This window comes from Arachis hypogaea, chromosome 9, assembly GCF_003086295.3.
Source record: "Arachis hypogaea cultivar Tifrunner chromosome 9, arahy.Tifrunner.gnm2.J5K5, whole genome shotgun sequence".
Classification (NCBI taxonomy): domain Eukaryota; kingdom Viridiplantae; phylum Streptophyta; class Magnoliopsida; order Fabales; family Fabaceae; genus Arachis; species Arachis hypogaea.
Window position 1 is genome coordinate 21787346 of NC_092044.1, and position 11454 is coordinate 21798799.

The window sequence follows — 11454 nt, forward strand, 5'->3', positions numbered from 1 at the left end:
ATTTGGTGCAATTTTTAACAAGTACATATTGAATTTAGAGAATTAAATGGAATTGCTTGTTTATCATGGTTTTTATGTCAATATAATCACATCACAAGATATTTGCTCCTTGTAAATGATGGACATTTGTTTGAGTTGACTTGACTTGATTCATATCAAGACTTGTCACTTTTTTTTGTAGCAAGCACATTCTCATGTGATTATTGCCTTATTCTTAAGGACGAATAGGTAGTTTCTCATCATTATTGCATTGGTTATTGTTTGTTATGCTATTTTATACCAATTTTGCTCTTTCACTTGCACAACTTTATATCCAATAATTCCTGAACTCAATTCACTCTTGTGGTAGTTGTCTAAGTTTGCTTGTCCTTAATTAATTATCATCTATTGCTTGCAACTTAGGCTATTTAATTGAGGAACTCATGCTTACTTTTTGATTGTGTAGATGCCGTTTTAACCGGCCGTTGTGTGTGTTCCAACCGAGCGCTTAATTGGAATGCACACATGGCTAATTTTTATCATACCACACCACTATAGAAACCTCCTCAATTAAATACTTGTTTGTTTGCTTCTTGCTCGAAGCATACAATATATTTGCCCCCTCTTTTACCTTTCTGTGCTACTTGCCCTATGATTCCTAATTATGCTTTATTCATTCTTTGTGAGGATGAGACATAAAGGCGAGGAGCCGAGAGGGGAGGAGGACACTGAGGAGGGAGATGCCAAAAATGCAATGATTTGGCGATTTTCACAAAACTCGAGCCCCACATCTGCCAACCGAAGGTGGGGGAACTTAGAGACATTCTCCCTGAATTTTCTTCGTGTATGGAGGACTGTGCAACGCTTAAGTGTGGGGGAGAATTCACCATTATTGGGGCGTAAACCTTCTTTTTCCAAATACTTTGCACTTTATTTCTGTTTCCTTTCATTATGTTTCTTGTAGATATTTGGAGTGTTTTTTATTGTCGCACTGCATTTTATTCCAGTATATATATACATCTTAGCTCATCCATAGTTATTGCATTATGCATTTTTGCATGGTATATAGCATAGATATGGATTGTGATTGGATGATGTGAATATCATAGTGCCTAGTTCAATTTTGTCCTAATTGTTCATGTTACTTTTTGCTTGTTGAAAATTAGGAAGAGAACTAGCAAATTTTTAAAATTTTGCATCCATTACAACATACACATACATATAGGAAATAATTTTGGTGAAAAATAACAAAAATTTTCAAGAATTTTGCATCAAGGAAATTCTATTAAATTGATTGAGAAAACTATTTTCAAACTTGCTTGAATGATTTCTTTATGGAACATAGAAGAGTAAAGAACAAAATACCTTGTGAGTTTTTGAGCTTCAAAAGAGTGGTTACACATTTTAACCACTAATTTTGTTCATTGTATGATATATCTCTTCTATGATTGTAATCTTTGTTTTACTTGATTCTTTATTTCCAATGATTGATGTTTTGAATTGCATTGAGCATGATTGAGGCCATCTTTGTTCAAAGCTTACTTTACCCATATAGCCTACCCCTTGCATCTACCATTGTTAACTCCCTTTGAGCTTCATTTATCCCGTTGTTCTTGATATTAGCACATCACAACCTTAAGCGGAAAACCATGATTTACCTTGGATTGTATCCTTGATTAGCTTAGATTGAGGAGCGTGTTTCATTTAAGTATGGGGGAATTTTGGGAAACAATGATAGTGAATGAAAATGTTTAATTTGGACATTCCATTAAAAATTTTAGAAAATGGGAGCATTCATGTATGAACTATTAAACCATATGCATTTATTTAAAAAAAAAAACTTCATCAATCAAAAGGGAACAAAAGTTGTCCCAAGAAAAGAAAAGTGCATAAGAGATGCATATGTGATATGAAAGATAAAGCAGACATGAGTGTTGGTGAAAAAGAAATGATGGAAGGTTAGGATTGCACATCTTTGTTACTAGGTTAATATAGGTTGAGTGGGATACTTAAACTAATCAATGATTCAATCATTTTAGTCTACCTAGCCATATCTATCCCCCCTTAGCCCTAACCCCATTACAACCCTAATAAGTCCTCATGATAATTGCATTCATGCCTCACTTGTTGTTGATTGTTAGATGAAAAGCAAAACCTTGAAAGCATGATTAGGAGGAGACTTGAGTGATTAAACTCTTAGACAGCGAGTGATTAGAGTGTATACACACCTAGTGAGGGTTCAATTACTCAATTTTATGTTTTCACTCCTCTTATCATGAATTCTTACAAGTTGCTTCATTTTGAAATTTGAATCAATTCTCTAGATTTTGGATGCATTTAACTATTTCTTTGCTCTGCCCTAAGTGTCTGTACTTGCTTGGAAATTTGATTGTTTGTTTTCACCAATTTCATATAGATACTATAAATAGACATAGATAGTATATAGTATACCTTGCATGCATATAGATAGTTACATTTAATAAAGTTGATTACCCCTTTGATCATTCTCCTTGTTTGTTTAGCATGAGAACATGCTATTATTTAAGTGTGGAAAAATTGATGAGTTCATATTTTCCGATATATTTTGACTTGATTTGGATGGATTCTAGCACATGAATTCACACTTAAGCTTGAAGGATTGTCACCAGTTCGCGGTTAACAACCTTGAACACCCCAACATGTCCGAGCTTGAAGTTGCACAAGCAAACAAAATCTGACCACCCTACAGAAATTTACCCTAAAGCTACTGTCTCTTTTTTCACTGTATCTGGTGTAGCATGTTGTAACTTCAATGTGAATGTGTGCAAATTAGATTGGGTGCTTTTGACTAGTGAAATGGTTCAAGTGCGACATGTAAGATCCCTAAATTTTTAAAAGTTATTAAATAAATTATTATGATGTATTATATTTATTTAAGACTATATTTTAGATATTTTTATATAAAAATTGAGTAAACTCTTATTTATTATTTAGAATTTTTATAATTGAAAAATAATGAGTAATTTATATGCCTTAATTTTAATATATAGATTTTTAACCTTATTTTATAAATGAAAGAGAATTAATCTAATTACCATCAATTTTCATTGAATTAGTATTTATTCGAAAATAGATCTCAAGTTGATAATAAAATGGTATTTTAAAGACAATAAATTTATATTTGAATTATTACTTAACCATATTATCTTATTAATATTTTTATTTTATACAAATCCTAATTTTTTACACAACAAACCCTAGCTTTAATATTTTCTTTTTCCCTCTTTTTCCCAGCCGCCATTACCCTTTCCTTTTCTCCTATTCTAGAAACGCAAACAGAACAAAAAAAAAGAAAGAAAATCAAAAGGAAAGAAAAGGAAGAGAGAAAAGGGGGAAGCTGATCGGAGAAGAGGGGGAGAGAAAGAGTGAGACCCGAGAGAGAGAGAGAGAGAGAGAGAGAGAGAGAGAGAGAGAGGAGGCGCCGCTGGGCCAGAGCAGAGCTGCCACTGGGAGGGTCCTCGCCGCTGTTGCCATAGTCACGCAGCCGCTGTCTGGTCGTCATCGTCGTTGCACTCGCCAGAACTGAGGCAGAGTGCAGCGTCGAGAGGAAGCCCGTCAACCCCATCGCCACCGTCGTGCTCGCAAGTATGGAGGAAGCCCATTGCTGCCAGCTTCGTCGAATCTCTGTCAACGAACCCATCCTTGCCGCCACCATTGGAGTGTCGCGGTGTTGTCGTGGTTGTTGAGTGGCTGGGCTTGCCGTCGTCGTGTTTGGGTGGCTGTTGCGCCGCCGTTCGTTGCTGCCTTGTCGCCATTGAAGCTTCGCGTTGCCGTTCTGACCGCCGGTAACCACCGGTGGAATCCCATCTTCTCGGTAAGTGTTTCATTCTGGAATCTTTGAAAATTGGAATTCTGTTATGAATTATTGAAGGTTCTGAAACGTTGGTAATGTAGGGTCGAATTCCGAGTCTTGCATGCTGAATTCAATGGTTGTTGCTTGCAACATCAAGCTGCTGCGTCATCACTGGAGCTGTTGCTACTCCGTATTCTCGGTTAATCGTAAGTCTGGTAAGCTGTCCCTTGTTCCGAACTCTGTTGGTCACTATTCTATTATATGTTACTAAGATTCCTGTGACATGAATGCCTTAGGATCGAGTTCCGATTATTGTATGTTACAATTCAAGCTGTTTCGGTTGTTGCGGAAGTGGATAAAGCTGAGGTTACGGTTGCTGCTATCGCTGGCCAAGGAAAAAAGGTTTTTGACGCATTTTGGATTTGTGAGTTTCGACTTTGAGGTAGGGGCATTTTTATTAAAACTCATTTTAGTTCTTAAGGGTTGTTATAAATTGATATTTAGGCGAGTAAATATTTTTGGTGATTATGGAGTCTTATGAGTTGAACTGAACTGCCTTGAATGAATGTGATTGCTTACTTGCCTGTGGCTAGGTCTGAATATTGAATTGATATTGAATAGTGAATGAAAGATTAATTTAAAAATCTAATTCGAATGTTTACTAAATATGATTTGAGAATTGAAAAGTGATTTGATGTTAGATTTAGTTTGACTTCAGAAAATGATTTGAGATTTGTGAATGACTTGGGTTTGAAAATGTTGGAAAGTGTTTGAGAAAATGTTAGTTGACTTTGTTGGAAATAAATTGGAATTTGGAAAGGATTATAATATTAGAAATGAGCTTGATTTGTAGAAAAATGAATTTAAATTGAAAATGGTTTGAGATATTGAAATTGTTCTGATTTTGAAAATGAGTTGAAAGGAGTTTAAGAAATGGTTTTGTTGGAACCCGAAAATGGTGGCAATGTCCGAGTTTTAGAGGAGATGCTGCCAAAATTTTATAAAATTTGAAGTTTTTTTTAGAGTATTTAATTAAAAAGATTTGTTCTTAAACATTATATGTTTTTAAGATTGATTTATTTATCAGAGAAAGGATTATGTTTTGAATGGGGATTTGTTAATGGATGGAATGGAAAGAAGGATGATGAGGATTTTCTTTGAAATATGATTTTGAATGAAGTTGGAAATTGGAAATGAGATATGGATTGATGAATGATAATGATGTTAAGAATGACTTAGACATTGATGAATGTTGAATGGATTATTTATATGGCTTATGAAATTGAATTATCTGAGATACGAGGCTCCCTGGATTAAGTGCCTTAGCTTGCCACCACATGTACCATGTTGAAAACTCAATACTCTGTTGACCCTACGATGTAAGTGTGACCGGACACTATATAAATTTCCGGGAATGTTACCCCCATTGAGCAATATTGATTATTTGAGAAAAAGCTATGCATAGACTCTTGGGGATGCACGTCGGGGGATAGTCTAAGTACAATTCAGACTTGTCGAGTTGGCTGGATAACCGACAGATGAGCCTCATCAGCCATAGGATAGGCATGCATCATATGCATTTGTATGCTTTGCTTGGGTTTGATCTTGTTTTGGTTTGCCTAATTGCTAAACTGTTCTTAACTGCTACTTGAACTATTTGCTGTAACTGCTACCTAAACATGTGCTTTCCTTGTTTGTCTTGCTTGTGTTTGTCCTGGCGTGTTACATTTCATAATGAACTTTGGTGTTGAATTAATGATTGTGTTGTTTGATTGTGTGGTTAGTTTCTGATTGGGTTTTTCTTATAAGAAAGGAAATGTTTGGATTTCTGAAAGATTAAACACTATTTCTTTGAAAAAGGTTTTGAACAATTACCTATTGGTTTTTAAAAGATTCATAAGGTAATGATAATCACTGAGCTTGAAAACAATTTTCTTATTAAATATCTTCTTATGACAACTTTGAAACTCCGTGGTGAGACCATGTGGTTAGGTTCTCACCCCCCTACAACTTTATCTTTTTAGGAACCGGACGAAGCATTATGAAGAGTTATGGTGCGTTTGATCTATATGTTGTATTAATTAGATTATTTTTTTCCCTCGTCTTTGTTATCACAGTTTTATAAGAGGGATAGGAGTTGTATGTTTTATATGTGTATTATATTATGAGATATTATGTAAGGAGCATAGTCTATGAATCTATGCCTACTTGTATTTTTCTTAAGATAAAGTATTTATTTTCGGTTTTCAAATGAATCAACGATACAGTTTCGAGTCACAAGCTCCTATTTTAATATTTAGTATATAAAGTAGTCGTAATACTTCTTGCTATCAGAGTAGCGCAGCCAGAAGCGTGACATTCTGGTAGTGAGAGTGTTACACGACACATTTGGTTGATTGCAACATAAAAACAAATTATTAACAGATAGATAGTAAAGCAGAAAGCACATATATAAGTATAAATTAGTATAGCCATACAACGTATAAAATTAATATTAAAAAAAGAACAAGTTGGAGTTAGTTTGACTTATTAACAAGTTGAGCACAATATGGGCCAGTTAGGTCCATCACAAAGAAAGGGCATTTGGTGTTGAATTTTGCGGCAACGACTTTAGCCCTTTTGGATGAAGAATTGTTGATACATTTGGTACCCTTGAACTTGCCTCTAGTTTCAGAGGGTTGTCCTTCGAACTGGTGGGACTAGTAGGTATTTCGAGTCCACCAAAATCGAAGATAGGGACCTAAAAATCAAAGTTGTCTTTGTGTTTGAAAAAGAGAATGGAGTATTGAGTGATTTGGTACAATCGGTAGAATTGTGACTAACCTCGCGTCAATGCGATTTTGCCATCTTCCTATAGTATCAAGTGGCACTGAATATGGACACCCTTTCCATCAGGGACCACTAGGTTAATGTAGGTGTTCTGGTTCAGCAGCGCATCTGGAGTGATCGAAAGGGACTGTTCAACAGCATACAACTATGGTTAAGATATTGAGCATTGTAGGAAAATCTATTTTTTTTTTGTGAAAGAGATTAGCAAGTCATAGCAAAATAGTTTTGGAGAGGATTAGGGTTTGGGATTGTGGCTTACCAGTTTGAAGGAGCTTGGCCTGATTACCTACTCTAAAAAACATAGACGGTCTTGTTGGTGGTGACTTTGACCACTTGTTTCTGGTTGCTTACCTTTGGAGAAAGACATGTGCACCTAATACAAAAAGCATGAAAATAGAATTCAGAGTCTACTAAAATTCTAACAAAAATAAAGAAGGAGGGTTCCCGTTTTATTTTTTCAAACAGTGCAATTCGAGTTTACTAATGTCATAACAAAAAGAAGGAAGGAGAGATCCGTTTAATTTTTGAAACAGTGCAATTAGAGTTTGCTGGAAGTGTAAAAAAAATCGAAAGAATACAAACAAACATGCAACTGAAAATGGCTATTGTTGATGAAAAAAAACTAAAAGAGCCATTAGACATCGTATAGGGTTTTGTTATTTCAATTCTCTATGAAAGGGATGTGGAGACGAGAAGAACACAACGATTATGAGATATTGGGCGAGTGAAGCGACATGGTTTACTTAATCAATCGTAGGTGGTGGAGTTGTAGAATGGCGTAATAAGGGAGAATCCAGAAGATTTCTTAGTGGGAGACAAAACGTCGAAGCAGACTTCTTTGGGTGATGGAGATTGTGGATAAAGACAGGTAGTTGAAAGGGGAGCAAGTCTATACAGACTCCCTCCATTGCATTGCCTCTTTAACTCTGCGTTGTAGACTTAGGTTGAAATAGTTGGATGTGGTTGTTTTTTTTTTTTTGTTTGGTTTTTATGGACTCCCTTTGATCGGAAAAAAAGGTCTAAGTAGACAGCATGAAACCCACTATGTAGTCCAGACAGTCCTAAGCGCAGTGAATTGCGTATAATAATTAAAATTTTCTATTAACACTAATTTAAATCAAAAGGAAAAGTAAAGCTATGACTAATCTATATGAACAACTGTAATAGAATAAGTAGATTAAACAATTTTTTTCGTTCTTGTGTTTCTCATTTTGTGAAATTCTGAGAAAAAAATGTTAGTCATGAAAAATTAAAAATTACAACAACAACAACAACAATAATACGGTGAGTTCTATCCCATCATTGTTTTCAAATACACAATTAAACACCAATTATGATATAATTAATAACTACTGGATGAAATAGATTGTGTCACTATAATTAACAGTAACTCCTACATTAATCTGAATTTTGATAACGTAAACAATTTACCATAATAATAATAATAATAATAATAATAATAATAATAATAATAATAATAATAATAATAATGTTTAAATTAACAACAATATTATTTAAATTATAATAAAATAAAATATCACTACAAAATATATTGACCTATGTAAGGTTTAGGGTTAGGGGAATTAACATCTATAACGAAGCTTTAGCTTTATACTCAATTATGGTTTGGGTTTAGGGTGTAAGATTTAAGGCTTGGAAATTAGGGTTTAGTGTTTACTCATATGGTTTAGGATTTATTGTTTATTCTTTAGTATTAAGGGTTTAGCACTTAGTGCTTACTCTTTAGGGTTTGTTTAAGGTTTAGGATTAAGGATTTAATGTTTACTCATTAGGGTTTAGGATTTTAGTGTTTAGGGCCTAAGAATTATAATAGTAAATAACTATAACTACAATAGTAATAAAAACAATGGTGAATAATAATAATATTTAAATTAACAATAATAATAATGTTTAAATTAACAATAATAATGTTACTTTACAATAAAATAAAATATTACTACAGAATATATTGACCTATGTAGGGTTTAGGGTTGAGGGAATTAAGATCTATATATGAAGCTTTAGCTTTATACTCGATTAGAGTTTGAGTTTAGGATTTAAGGTTTTGGGTTTGGAGTTTAGAGTATAGTGTTTACTCTTTAGGGTTTAGGGTTTGTTGTTTTATGTAAACCTTATGTAATTAATAAATAATTAACTAATAAATTAATTATCATTCAAAAAAATTATAAAATTAAATTTGATAAGTTAGAAGAGTAAAAATAATTAAAATACGAATTTCGAAACTAATTTTAAAAATTTTGGCTCAAAATTGGGCCAATGGGCCGAACCTATTGGACTTGGCCCAAACCAGCCTCAAGACCCATCATATATAAAGCCAACTCTGCCTTGTATATATTATATTTTGTCCCTCTTAGAGGCTAACTTGGAAAAACATGTGTTTATTTTGGAGTTTGAGTATATACGTATTTTTATTTTTAGAGGTCGTAGCGCCTCGCTACTTTTGATTTACGTCATAGACATAAAGTTCTGTGTGATAAGGTGTTACATTATGGTATTAGAGCAGTTCATTCTTGTAGAGCCTGAGGGACGGACTAACTATGCTTCTGGGCATATTTTGGGTTATGTGTATATGCTACTTAAGATATCTGACTGATATATGCAGCATACTTGTTCGTGAGCATGTATTTGGGACTTTAAAGTACTAAACTTGAGATATTAAGATTGATCACATGATATCAATTATTTGGTGTGAACAGGAACCAACGTCTCACAGACCTGGGTAAGGTACTTGGAGAGTAAACCCTGTGGTCGAACCGGCGCGAGGATGTCAAGATGGGAACTTTGGTGCTGGTACAAGCAACATAGTTAGAGACTATAGGTCTATGACCCTTTCCGGCTTTCTTAAGATTGATCCACCTCAATTTAATAGAAATATCAATGCTTTGGAGGCTGATGGGTGGTTTCGAGATGTGGGAAAGTTTTTACAAACTCAACGTGTTTCTAAAGTATAGTCTGTAGAGATAGTAACACATATGTTAAAGGGAGATGCTCAGTGTTGGTGGCAAGAGGTGTATTGTACCTTGTAGGTGGAAGTAACTGACATTCCTTGGATTAAGTTCAAGATGGAGTTTTACGGAAAATATTTCTCGTAGGCAATTTGCACTATAAAGGAGTTGGAGCTAATGCAATTGAAGCAGAAGGATATGTCTATTTGCTGAGTATACCCAGAAATTTAATAACTTGTGCCATTTCTTAAAGACTTGTCATAAAAATCTAGCTAATTACGAAGAATGGGCTTGTGCCCAGTACGAGAGGGGGCTCAAGAGGGAAATATTAAATCAGGTATATCCACAAAGGATAAGGAGTTTTACTAAATTAGTTAACAAGAGCCAATTCGCAGAACATTGCTCCATGAAGTGGGCGTTGATGTTGGAAGGCTATGATGAGACTGCTCTAGATGAGCCGGCCCAAACTGGCATGAAAGCTGGCGTTTAACTCCAGAAAAGGTCTCTACACGAAAATGCTTCATTGCTCAACCCAAGCACACACCAAGTGGGCCCGGAAGTGGATTTTTAAGTCATTTACTCATCTCTGTACACCCTAGGCTACTAGTTTACTATTAATAGGATCATTTGACATTGTATCTGTACCTCATGACACTTTACACGTTTTCTTTGTGTATCTTCCACGGCATGAGTCTCTAAACCCCATGGTTGGGGGTGAGGAGCTCTGCTGTGTCTTGATGGATTAATGCAATTACTACTGTTTCTCATTCAATCATGCTTGCTTCCATTCTAAGATAATACTTGTTCTTAACCCGGATGAATGTGATGATCCGTGACAATCATCATCATTCTCAACTATGAACGCGTGCCTGACAACCACCTCCGTTCTACCTTAGATTAAGTAGTTATCTCTTGGATTCTTTAATCGGAATCTTCGTGGTATAAGCTAGAACTGATGGCGGCATTCAAGAGAATCCGGAAGGTCTAAACCTTGTCTATGGTATTCTGAGTAGGATTCAATGATTGAATGACTGTGACGAGCTTCAAACTCCTGAAGGCGGGGCGTTAGTGACAGACGCAAAAGAATCACTGGATTCTATTCCGGCCTGATCGAGAACCGACAGATGATTAGCCATGCTGTGACAGAGCATAGGAACATTTTCACTGAGAGGATGGGAGGTAGCCATTGACAACGGTGAAACCCTACATACAGCTTGCCATGGAAGGAGCCTTGCGTGTTTGATGAAGAAGACAGTAGGAAAGCAGAGATTCAGAAGATGGAGCACCTCCAAAACCTCAACCTATTCTCCATTACTGCAAAACAAGTAATCATTTCATGTTTTTTTGTTTTTTTCACAATCAATCCTGATAATTTCTGATATCCTGACTAAGATTTACAAGATAACCATAGCTTGCTTCAAGCCGACAATCTCTGTGGGATCGACCCTTGCTCACGCAAGGTATTACTTGGACGACCCAGTGCACTTGCTGGTTAGTTGTGCGGAGTTGCAAAAGTGTGATTGCAATTTCGTGCACCAAGTTTTTGGCGCCGTTGCCGGGGATTGTTCGAGTTTGGACAACTGACGGCTTATCTTGTTGCTTAGATTAGGACTATTTTGTTTTTATTGGTTTAGAGTCTTTTAGTTGAGTCTAGTTTCATATTTTAAGTTTGGTGTCAATTGCATGCTTTTGTTTTTCTTTTAATTTTCGAATTTGCATGTTTTTAGTCTCCTTTTGATCTTTAAAAATTCTAAGTTTGGTGTCCTCTTTGTGTTTTTCCTTAAAAATTTTCGAAAATTAGTGTTTGATTTTCTAAAAATTTTAAGTTTGGTGTCATTTTGTTGTTTT

At 35.2% G+C, this 11454-nt stretch overlaps 2 long non-coding RNA genes across 2 annotated transcripts; one reads left to right on the forward strand and one right to left on the reverse strand.

The window, feature by feature from the left end:
• The first annotated feature begins 3185 nt into the window (after positions 1 to 3185).
• LOC140175297 (uncharacterized) lies at positions 3186 to 6066 on the forward strand. Its single transcript, XR_011865559.1, has 4 exons — positions 3186 to 3832; positions 3913 to 4026; positions 4108 to 4253; positions 5836 to 6066. It is a non-coding gene; the product is annotated as an uncharacterized lncRNA (long non-coding RNA).
• Positions 6067 to 6240: 174 nt separating this feature from the next.
• LOC112710682 (uncharacterized) lies at positions 6241 to 7601 on the reverse strand. Its single transcript, XR_003156949.3, has 4 exons — positions 7384 to 7601; positions 6900 to 7013; positions 6635 to 6767; positions 6241 to 6551 (listed from the first exon to the last, which is right to left on the reverse strand). It is a non-coding gene; the product is annotated as an uncharacterized lncRNA (long non-coding RNA).
• Positions 7602 to 11454: the final 3853 nt, after the last annotated feature.